The sequence below is a fragment of the Triticum aestivum genome, chromosome 3D (assembly GCF_018294505.1).
Source record: "Triticum aestivum cultivar Chinese Spring chromosome 3D, IWGSC CS RefSeq v2.1, whole genome shotgun sequence".
Taxonomy (NCBI): domain Eukaryota; kingdom Viridiplantae; phylum Streptophyta; class Magnoliopsida; order Poales; family Poaceae; genus Triticum; species Triticum aestivum.
The window spans coordinates 499511341-499523450 of record NC_057802.1 but is presented as its reverse complement, the minus strand read 5'-3'; the positions used below and the strand labels follow the sequence as shown (position 1 = coordinate 499523450).

Here is a 12110-nt window from a genome sequence, read left to right as displayed (position 1 = left end):
TGACAGTATTTTCTTCAACTTTCATAGGTGCAGCTACTTTTACTTCTATGGGAGGATGATATTTAAACCACTTCTCCTTAGGGAGATCAATATGAGCCGAAAAAGATTCACAGAAAGAAGCTACTATCTCAGAGTCAAGTCCATATTTAGTGCTAAATTTACGGAAAACATCGGTATCCATAAAAGATTTAACACAATCATACTTAGGTGTCATACCTGACTTCTTACCTTCGTCGAGGTCCCAATCTTCGTTAGTCTTCATCATAAAAGAGCCAGCACAAGAAGTATCGAGCATGGTGCGATTGTTATCAGAAAGCCGAGCATAAAAACTTTGAATAATTATTTCTCTTGGGAGCTCATGATTGGGGCATGAATATAACATTGATTTAAGCCTCCCCCAAGCTTGAGCGATGCTTTCTCCTTCGCGAGGCCAAAAATTATATATATAATTGCGATCAGGATGAACAAGATGCATAGGATAAAATTTCTGATGAAATTCTAATTTCAATCGTTTGTAGTTCCATGATCCCGTATCATCACATAGCCTATACCATGTCGATGCATCTCCCTTCAAAGATAAAGGGAAGACCTTCTTCTTAATAAAATCACCGGGTATACCTGCAAGCTTAAATAATCCAAAAACTTCATCCACATATATTAGGTGCTCATCAGGATGCTTTGTTCCATCTCCTGCAAAAGGATTAGCTAGCAGTTTTTCTAACATACCCGAAGGAATCTCAAAGTGGAAATTTTCATTTTCAGTAGGTTCAGTAGGTTGAGGAGCAACTCTTTACTCTACTGGTCGGGGTGAAGATACCCCGAACAAGCCCCTCAGAGGATTACTTTCCATAGTAACAAGTGACAGTAAATTTCAGCACACTATATAATTTTTTCCTTACCAAATTCCACCTACCAAAGGCGCTTCACTCCCCGGCAACGGCGCCAGAAAAGAGTCTTGATGATCCACAAGTATAGGGGATCTATCATAGTCCTTTCGATAAGTAAGAGTGTCGAACCCAACGAGGAGCAGAAGGAAATGATAAGCGGTTTTCAGCAAGGTATTCTTTGCAAGCACTGAAATAATAGGTAACAGATAGTTTTGTGATAGGATAATTTGTAACGAGCAACAAGTAACAAAAGTAAATAAAGTGCGGCAAGGTGGCCCAATACTTTTTGTAGCAAAGGACAAGCCTGGACAAACTCTTATATAGAGAAAAGCGCTCCCGAGGACACATGGAAATTATCGTCAAGCTAGTTTTCATCACGTTCATATGATTCGCGTTCGGTACTTTGATAATTTGATATGTGGGTGGACCGGTGCTTGGGTGCTGTCCTTACTTGGACAAGCATCCCACTTATGATTAACCTCTATTGCAAGCATCCGCAACTACAACAAAAGTATTAAGGTAAACCTAACCATAGCATGAAACATATGGATCCAAATCAGCCCCTTACGAAGCAACGCATAAACTAGGGTTTAAGCTTCTGTCACTCTAGCAACCCATCATGTACTTATTACTTCCCAATGCCTTCCTCTAGGCCCAAATAATGGTGAAGTGTTATGTAGTCGACGTTCACATAACACCACTAGAGGATAGACAACATACATCTCATCAAAATATCGAACGAATACCAAATTCACATGACTACTAATAACAAGACTTCTCCCATGTCCTCAGGAACAAACGTAACTACTCACAAAGCATATTCATGTTCATAATCAGAGGAGTATTAATATGCATATAGGATCTGAACATATGACCTTCCACCAAATAAACCAACTAGCATCAACTACAAGGAGTAATCAACACTACTAGCAACCTACAAGTACCAATCCTAGACTTGGAGACAAGAATTGGATACAAGAGATGAACTAGGGTTTGAGAGGAGATGGTGCTGGTGAAGATGTTGATGGAGATTGCCCTCTCCCGATGAGAGGGGCGTTGGTGATGACGATGGCGATGATTTCCCCCTCCCGGAGGGAAGTGTCCCCGGCAGAACAGCTCTGCCGGAGCCCTAGATTGGTTCCGCCTCGTGGCGGCGGAGTCTCGTCTCGAAAGCTTGCTTATGATTTTCTTCGGACGAAAGACTTCATATAGCAGAAGATGGGCACCGGAGGGCCAACAGGGGGCCCACGAGGCAGGGGCGCGCCCAAGGGGGTAGGGCGCGCCGCCCACCCTCGTGGCCAGGTGGAGGCCCCCCTGACGTATTTCTTCCGCCCAATATTTTTTATTATTTTCAAAAATAACTTTCGTGGAGTTTCAGGACTTTTAGAGTTGTGCAGAATAGGTCTCTAATATTTGCTCATTTTCCAGCCCAGAATTCCAGCTGCCGGCATTCTCCCTCCTTATGTAAACCTTGTAAAATAAGAGAAAATAGGCATAAGTATCGTGACATAATGTGTAATAACAACCATAATGCAATAAATATCGATATAAAAGCATGATGCAAAATGGACATATCACCGGTCATCTTGATCGCGCGGTTTCTTTTTGGTTTTCCGATCTATTCTTGATCGGTTTGCGTCGCCCACCGCCGCCGTCGACCCCGAGCGCCTCTACTCCGACCCCGGCGCGACAAGCCGGCCTCTCCTCCGACCCGGCGGCCACGCAGGCTGAGGCGGCCCGTCAGGGCCAGCCGCCGTCCGCGCGTCGGTCCGCCTATCGCCCTGCTCCGACCGGGATACCTGCATCGCCCCGACCCGGCGGCCTCGCACCATGCGACGGCCAATCATAGCCGTCGCTCGCGCGCCGGCCCGCCCATTGATCCACATCACCCACCTGCGCCGCGTCTGCACGGCGGCCCGGTGGTCTACCTAGCCGGCCTCGTCCTCGGCTGCGTCAGGCTCGTCGGCTGTTTTCTCAACTCGAGCGCCGCTGCTCCGTTGGTCGCTCGGGCCTCGCTGCCCGGGCGTCGGCGTTTCTTTGGCAGCCCGGGTGCCGGTGCTGACAAGCTCGTCCGCATGACGTCCCACGCCGTCCGTCGTCGCCGGCTTCATATCGGACTCCGCTGCCACCACGCCTCCACCGAGCGGCGTCCCCGACCTCGCGCGCGATCGGCTTGATCACCCGCTCGCCGCCGTGATCCGCCTCATCTACGCCGCGCGACCGACCTGGCCCGTCGGTTACGCGCGCCTCCGCAGGTCCCGTGAAGATCGTCCCCGAGTTCAGCGCGCCTCTCCACCGATCGAGCATCGGGCTGCCGCTGCGTCGCCCCGTCGGGCCGCAGCGCCGCCGCCCCGTGGTTCCCCTCGCGGCTGCATCGACTTGTGCGCCACCGCTGCGTCGCCCCTTCGGTCTGTAGTGTCGCGATACGCGGTCCTCGCTGCTGCCCCGAGGCCATCCCCGCGGCGGCACCGACTCGCGAACCGCCGCTGCGTCGCCCCTTCGGGCCGCAGCTGTTGGGGAACGTAGTAATTTCAAAAAAAAATCCTACGCACACGCAAGATCATGATGATGCATAGCAACGAGAGGGGAGAGTGTTGTCCACGTACCCTCGTAGACCGACAGCGGAAGTGTTATCACAACGCGGTTGATGTAGTCGTACGTCTTCACGATCCGACCGATCAAGTACCGAACGTACGGCACCTCCGAGTTCTACACACGTTCAGCTCGATGACGTCCCTCGAACTCCGATCCAGCCGAGTGTTGAGGGAGAGTTTCGTCAGCACGACGGCGTGGTGACGATGAAGATGTTCTACCGACGCAGGGCTTCGCCTAAGCTCCGCAACGATATTATCGAGGTGTAATTTGGTGGAGGGGGGCACCGTAAACGGCTAAGAGATCAAAAGATCAATTGTTGTGTCTATGGGGTGCCCCCCCGCCCCCGTATATAAAGGAGCAAGGAGGAGGCAGCCGGCCAAGGGAAGAGGCGCGCCAAAAAGGGGAGTCCTACTCCCACCGGAAGTAGGACTCCTCCTTTCCTTGTGGGAGTAGGAGAAAGGAAGGGGGAAGGAGAAAGAAGGAAGGGCGCGCCCCCCTTCCCTAGTCCAATTCGGACCAGACCATGGGGAGGGGTGCGGCCACCTTTTGAGGCCTTTCTCTCCTTTCCCGTATGGCCCATTAAGGCCCAATACGAATTCCCGTAACTCTCCGATACTCCGAAAAATACCCGAATCACTCGGAACCTTTCCGAAGTCCGAATATAGTCGTCCAATATATCGATTTTTACGTCTCGACCATTTCGAGACTCCTCGTCATATCCCCGATCTCATCCGGGACTCCGAACTCCTTCGGTACATCAAAACTCAATAAAACTGTCATCGTAACGTTAAGCGTGCGGACCCTACGGGTTCGAGAACTATGTAGACATGACCGAGACACGTCTCCGGTCAATAACCAATAGCGGGACCTAGATGCCCATATTGGCTCCCACATATTCTACGAAGATCTTTATCGGTCAGACCGCATAACAACATGCGTTGTTCCCTTTGTCACCGGTATGTTACTTGCCCGAGATTTGATCGTCGGTATCTCGATACCTAGTTCAATCTCGTTACCGGCAAGTCTCTTTACTCGTTCCGTAACACATCATCCCGCAACTAACTCATTAGTCACAATGCTTGCAAGGCTTATAGTGATGTGCATTACCGAGTGGGCCCTGAGATACCTCTCCGACAATTGGAGTGACAAATCCTAATCTCGAAATACGCCAACCCAACAAGTACCTTTGGAGACACCTGTAGAGCACCTTTATAATCACCCATTTACGTTGTGATGTTTGGTAGCACACAAAGTGTTCCTCCGGTAAACGGGAGTTGCATAATCTGATAGTCATAGGAACATGTATAAGTCATGAAGAAAGCAATAGCAACATACTAAACGATCGAGTGCTAAGCTAACGGAATGGGTTAAGTCAATCACGTCATTCTCCTAATGAGGTGATCCCGTTAATCAAATGACAACTCATGTCTATGGCTAGGAAACATAACCATCTTTGATTAACGAGCTAGTCAAGTAGAGGTATACTAGTGACACTCTGTTTGTCTATGTATTCACACATGTATCAAGTTTCCGGTTAATACAATTCTAGCATGAATAATAAACATTTATCATGATATAAGGAAATAAATAATAACTTTATTATTGCCTCTAGGGCATATTTCCTTCAGCAGCGTCGCGCCCCGCGGTCCCCGCCGCCACCCCGAACCGTCTGCCGCCGCTGCGTCGCCCCTTCGGGCCGTAGTGCCGCAGCCCACAGTCGGCTCCGCCGTCACCGCGCGTCGACGTCCCGTGGTATGTGCCGCGCCGTCTTCCTTGGCGTGGTAACGCCACCGTCCACGCCAGTCTTCGTCGCGCTGTCAGGGTTCCTCGCCTACTTCGAGCACCGCCGCCGCACTCCTAACCTAGCTGCCGCCGCCGCCGTCAGGCCGCCGCCGCCGCTGCCGCTACCTTCGTAGCCGCCGCCGCCCGCCCACCCCGTTCGTCTTCGTCCAAGCACCAGCCCGTCGCCAGCGTCGCCGTCATCTACCCCGACCACTTCGTCTACTCCGACCACCGTTGGTGACATCGGCCCCGCGCCGATGGACGCCGCAATCATCGTCGAGTTCTTCTCTGCTGGCCCCTCCGACTTCTCCGACATGTCGTACAGCTCGTGCAGGTCCCTCATCTACGCATGCCCAGTGCTGGCAACACCGATGCGTGCCTTCATCCATGACGTGTCCCCGGGCCTGGCAAGCCTGGTCGGTGATTCGTCAACTTCGTCTTCGTCCGTCTACGCATGCCCGGTGCTGGCAACACCGGTGCGTGCCTTCGTCCACGATGTGTCCCCGGGCTTGGCAAACCCGCCGCGACGCGTCGTCAACAACATTTTCTTCCCGGCGCACCCCTACTTCGACACCACTGCGCCCATGCTAACTCGGCGCCCCCTTGCGCCCGCGGCTCCATGGCGACTTCCTCGACACCGGCCACCCCGACTCGACATCGACCACGACATTCTTCGCACGGCTACCTCGACCACGGCTCCACCACCCGCACTCTTGGCTACATCGACAAACGGCACAAAGGGCTACCGCCTGCTTGAGCAACCTCGTTCGTTTCCACTCCAGCCATGACTCCGCGATGCGTCGACCGTTACGACTGTGGGGGGGGTGTCCGTCAGCTTGCCTTCGGATTCTTCTCCAGTCTCACCGTCTGCGTCGCTACCATTGTGACTGCGGGAGGATGTTGAGTAACGTGATTGTATTAAGAAACATAGGTTAGACTAGGAAATATTCTGGCTTGCCTTGTACTCCAAGTAGATCATGTACTCCTATATATATGCCCACGAGGCTCAAGCAATACAACGAACTATTCCACCAAATCTCTCTCTCTCTCCCTTCTAACACATATGATTCACTTAACCGGACAAGATCTTAGCAAGCTCAAGCAATTAGCAAAAGAGTTAGGGGCTCAGTTTGCACCCAGCCACGACCGAGTGCAGCTCCAAAGCCAAGCAACTAAATCCCATTTGAAAAGGATATGATCAGAATCCTCACGCCCAACACACACGACACAAAATTCAGATGCCAGCTCGTTACGTTTACGAATTTGATCCGCAGCTGGCAGCCTCTCTCTAATAGCTTGCCACAGGAAAATTTTGATTTCCACAGGGATATAAGCACATAAAATGTCCTTAAACTTAGAAGAGACTGAGCAAGAAATCAACCTAGAGTAAAGAGATTTAACCGAGAAATAACCAAAAGTGGTATGGGGCCAAATCACCAAACTCGCAGCTTCTGAGAGCGTGGGAAAGAAAGCAGCAAGATTGTGCTATTCCTCAAACTCTACAGGAGAAAGCACCCGGCGAAACACTAAGTTTCAATTATTGTGAGAGGGGTCTAAAATGAAAATCTCTAGGTTAGCACAATAAGAAAAAAGTTCAAGAATAAAGGCACAAAGCAGGACATCGCCATGCCATCAATCAAGCCAAAACCGGGCACACTTGCATCATGGAAGACAAACTTGACCAAAGAACGAAAATCGTCACAGACTTTAACCAAATCACACAAAAACTGAGAACCTCCATCGGGAGGGGCGAGCATGGGGGCTAGAAGTGAAAACGTTGTTAGCTTTAAGAATATCATACCGGAACACGTCAGGAGAAGAATTGAGAATCCTCCACCACCATTTAATAATCAAACATTTGCTTAGAGGTGTTAATAATGCCAAGCCCCCATAGCTCTTTGGCATGCACATAATTTTCACTTAATAAGGTGGTACTTTTTTGTTGTTGTCGATGGTAGTACAGTAGGAAACCCTAAGGGTGTTTATCGAAACCAACATGGGTACCCTCCGGAAGTCGACAGAAGCCCATCAAGAACATGGGAGGGGAAGAAAGGCACACATTAATGACCCCTAGGATATAAGAGGCGTATGATACGGGTGTCCTATTAAGACACGACTCCTGGCCCTATTTACACACAGTACGACTTTAAGTCCAACTATAAACTATCTTGTACACAATATTCAACACAACCCTAACACTTTAGCCTTAACTTCCTTTCGAAGGTGGTGTCTTCGACACAATAGTGTGCGTAAGACTTTCATAGGAAGATGCTCTCCGGACTTCAAGCTGGATAACAGAATAATCTGACTTTCTCATGACAATGTTCGTATAAAAATCATTGAGTCCATATTGGCCACCCGTTCCGCTGCGTCGTTTATGTGAGCGTACAGTCCCTGGCTTTCGGCTACAACCGCGGCTAGTGCTCGTCTGCTGCGGCCTCGCCCTCGTGGCTTTCCAAGCTATGCCGCCGTCGAACGCCCACCACGACCTAGCAGGGTGCGTCAAGCTGGTGCCCACTCGGTGGGGTCCGTCTCCAGTCTCCTACTCTCCTTGGTGGCCTTCGCAGTCCTGGCAGCTATGTGATGTCGGTCGTATCCAGTGGCACATGACCGCCGGGGCCATCAAATATCCCTCGAGAAGTCGAGCTACTTCTTGTAGATTGTGTTTTGTTCATGGGATAACTTTGAGTGGATGTGGGTATCCTCAACCACCAGGCTAGGGACAACCATTGTTTTTGGTTGGTGGGTGATTAGCCTAAGTTTTGTTTGGTTTGAAGGATAAATCATGGTTGGGATAGCTATTGAAGTGTTTGGTTTGAATGATGGATAGGGTTACGGTGACCTTTTTGATTGAGGTGGTGAGATCGTCCTTAAGGCCTTGTACAATGCAAGGTGTTTAGAGGGGTGCTTAGAGAAATAAACCAGGTTTTCCTTAAGCATCGATACTTATTTGTACAGGGTAGACGTTTAATTAGGCGTTGTTCCTGTAGAAATAGGCACAGGTGCTTCAGAAAAATCCGGTTTATTTTTTTAAGCACCTTCCTAAACATCTAGCATTATACAAGACCTAATATGCAATCTTTCATATATTTGCGCGCTCCGTCAAGCAATAACATAGGAGGAAATTAGGATTTACGTACTAGCAAAGAAGTTAGCGCAGATTTTGGAGACAAGTACAGCACTCAAACAATACTCACGGACGGACTCGTGCGGCAAGCAGAGCGCGCAAACACAGCACGCACGCACGGCAAGTGCACCACGCAACAACGACACGCACACACCACGCCCGGCACACACATGCGTGCGCAGCCCACGCCCACGGCCCCACGCTATGCCAGCCGCGGTTGTACCGGCCGGGGCTGGGCGCGCGTGTATGTCGTGACCAGTGCGATTGAGCAGGCTCCGGCGTCCTGGTGAGATGAATTTTTGTAGCATACGGCTGCCGCGAGCTCGGCGCTCATCTACGAATGCAGGGATTAGTACGAGAAGAACACCATTACAATATGAGCAGTAGACTGATGAAGCTGATTGGGACCTTGACTTGTCCGTGACTTCATGACTGGGCACAGGAGTTGGACGCTGTGCTCGAATCCTTCAGGTTGACATAGGGAAGGTTGGCTTGGTGAATTCATGGATGATACAGCTGCAAGTGATCGCAGAGAAGCTACGGGGACGATGTTCACCGTTGGATCGATCCTGCGATGACTTCTGTTTTAGGGAAATCATGCAGTGACTTTAAATGCTAGATACAGTGTGTTCAATACTGCAATTCCTGTAATGATCTCTGTAATGTCCAGTGTCTATAGTTCTGTTCTTTTGGTATTTTCAGGTTCTTGGAAGATTCCTTCTTCTCTCGAGAATAGAGTGCGTGACTGGGCAACGGGGAAAATGCAAGAGATGCAGCATTGCCAGTGCACCTTCCCCGCGACATACACAAGGTGGAGTGTCAAAAAAGAGTCAAACGATATTTTCATAGGGAAAACGGAAAGAACCAGAGCAAATGGTAATGGGGGGAAACAAGAGGAGCAATCTATTTCAAAACAACACCACACCAGTAGACATTGCCATGAGATAGATCATAGATATAAGGGGACGGTCAGAAAGAATCAAGTGATGCTTTTATCTAGATGGACATATTATGTCACCCCTAATTCATTGCAAAATTCATCCTTATTTTATTGATTTTGATCTCCTTAACTCTACTCCCCTAGTTGTCTGCACTTGTTTTCTTCTAAATCCAGTACAGTTGTTGTCTTTACCAACACGAATCAAATAGGTATCTTTCCAGCTTATTGCGAGATCTTGTTCTTAATTTAGCAAATATTCTTCGGCCATTATTTATTCCTAATTGATTGCAAATGATCTCCGCTCATATTAGCACACATCCACTATAAAAAGAGACGACTTATCATTTGGTTAGCCCAACAATTCATAGCACTCTGTAAGTCTGCAATTCATAGTCTCACCGCTTGTAAGTCTGCAACCAACAGATGAAGAACATGAAGATTTTATTCTTCGCCCTTGCGCTCCTCATGCTGTCTTCAGGTATATATATTTTTAGGAAACTATCTTTAGGTATCTAGGAAGTAGACATTGTTATCTTTAACATGCACGCCTGGGAATTGTGTATATGTATGTTGGGCTGCTCTAACTTTTCCTATTTTCTCTTTTGATACCTGCAGATATGGCAGCCTCCCTCCAGTGCAGGCATGTCCTCAAAAGTGGCCCATGTAAAATCGATGATTGTAGAGCTTACTGCAATCAGATAGCTAGCGTGCCCTCACCCAAAAATCCTGACGTGTGTGTTCCCGAGGGATGCAAATGTGTTTTGTGTATAGGGGTGCAAGGAACGATCTAGTGTTTCCTCTAAGGTTTCTTAACTAATACTCCCTCCGTCCGGAAATACTTGTCTTAGGAATGGTTGTATCTAGACTTATTTTAATTATAGATACATCCATTTCATCTATTTCTAGGACAAGTATTTCTGGACGGAGGGAGTAATAACGGTCTCACATACCATGTGGCCTTGTATAACTGTCAAGGTAAATATTGAGGAGAGAATAATGAAAATGTCATAATATTGCATTGGGCTCTTAACTAATGAATCGTATCATATCTATCAATCGTCTATCTATATATACATATTGGTCCTGTTTGGTTCAGCTTTTATCGACGGATTCCGCTGCCGCGCAGCAGAATCTAAACCAAAGGGCGAACCCAGCAGAATCCGATTCCAGAAATCCGCTGCCAAAATCTGAACCAAAAGCAGAAGCAGCCCAGGACGTGCTTTTCAAAATCTGATTTCGCTGCGGGCCAAAATTTGAAAAAGCTGTATCAGCTGGTTTGCCAAATGACCTACATCTTTTTCACAGCTGCTTTTAGAAATCCACAGCCGAACCAAACAGGGCCATTATGTATCAAATTTACGATATAGAGGAAAATATGGAGATGAGCTACTTTTTATATATAGAAAGGCAAAATACCCGGTCATCGATGTGGTGAATCATCTCATTTTAGAAGACCATGACCATTAGACCCACCTAACTGTAACATAAACAGACTACACCATTCAGATCTACATCATGGATAAGTTGTTCGATAAAACGAGGGACAACAAAACAATTTTTTACGAAGAAGACCATAGAAATAAACAAATAATAATCCCATAAAGGGCTAGACTCATCTAGATGAGAATTAATTAAATCTCATCCAAGTGACATTAACTTGAAAAAATATTTCCCGCAAAAAAACTTGAAAAAATATCGCAAGAATCTCCGTGTAAACTCAAATGTCATAGAAGTTTGATAGGACATTATTAATTCTCATCTAACTGAGAATTAGCAAATGTACTGTTTTCTAAACTGCCAATATGATCTCGGGGCGTCAACCCGTTAGCTGGGCAGCTGAGGTTGCTGCCAGCCCACCCGAGTTCAAGTCCCGGCTTGGACACGTGGTGCTCACGGAGTTTCTCCTATAAAAAAATGCCAATAAGGGTTAGCCCTTAGGTTGGTCTCATTTTTTTTCTAATATGATCTCATCTTTGTGATCTGGGATCCAAAGACGAAATCTGACAAGGTACAACAGGTAGGATAAAAAATGTTGCAGTGAGTAGTAACAACGGCTCAAAGAATTGTCGGAAGTTTTGCGCACACAGGGCATATAACAACAGTAACAATCAATAGAAACACCAAGAGAAAATATAAAAGAAAAAGAGGAAAAAAAATTCGAAGTCCGACTTGCCGGATTCGAACCAGCGACCTAAGGATCAAATCTGCATACACTACAGTCCTCCGCTCTACCAACTGAGCTAAAGTCGGATTGTGCAAAAATTCATATTGTACGCTTAATAGACAAAATACATTTTCGATTTACACGTCCAATGCATGATGCTGAATGCATCATCGGTACTTTTATTCTTGAGCAGGTACTTGATTTCCGTAGTTTGTGGTGACTAATTATCAAAGCACTTCTCCAGCAGATTACGCATTGACATTTTCTTTTGACAAATGACTATTTATTTTTCATATGATCTGTTGATAGTTTTGTGCACATTATCGGTATTAACATCTAGACAAATAAAAATAGAACACCATGATTTATAGCAAACGAAAGCACGAAACCCATTCCCCACAAGAGTCATCTGTCACCCCCCGACGATTTCGCTCCTTTTTGCCCGCAATGACTTCGATGCTCGCTCCGGTGTGCTCAATTCTACAATGCTTGTGATGTTCTGTGTAGTGCCCACTGTCTATAGGTCCATTCTGCTGGTACTTTTTGGTTTTATGAAGATCCTTCGTCTCTCGACAATGCAGTGGGTGGCTGGGTAACAAGGAGGCCTGTTCGGTA

General features: G+C 47.6%; 1 non-coding gene across 1 annotated transcript; it reads right to left on the bottom strand.

Annotated features, from left to right (window-relative positions):
* Window positions 1-11494: 11494 nt before the first annotated feature.
* On the bottom strand, window positions 11495-11581 carry TRNAY-GUA (transfer RNA tyrosine (anticodon GUA)). Its single transcript is given in 2 exon segments — window positions 11495-11530; window positions 11545-11581. It is a non-coding gene; the product is annotated as a tRNA-Tyr (tRNA).
* Window positions 11582-12110: the final 529 nt, after the last annotated feature.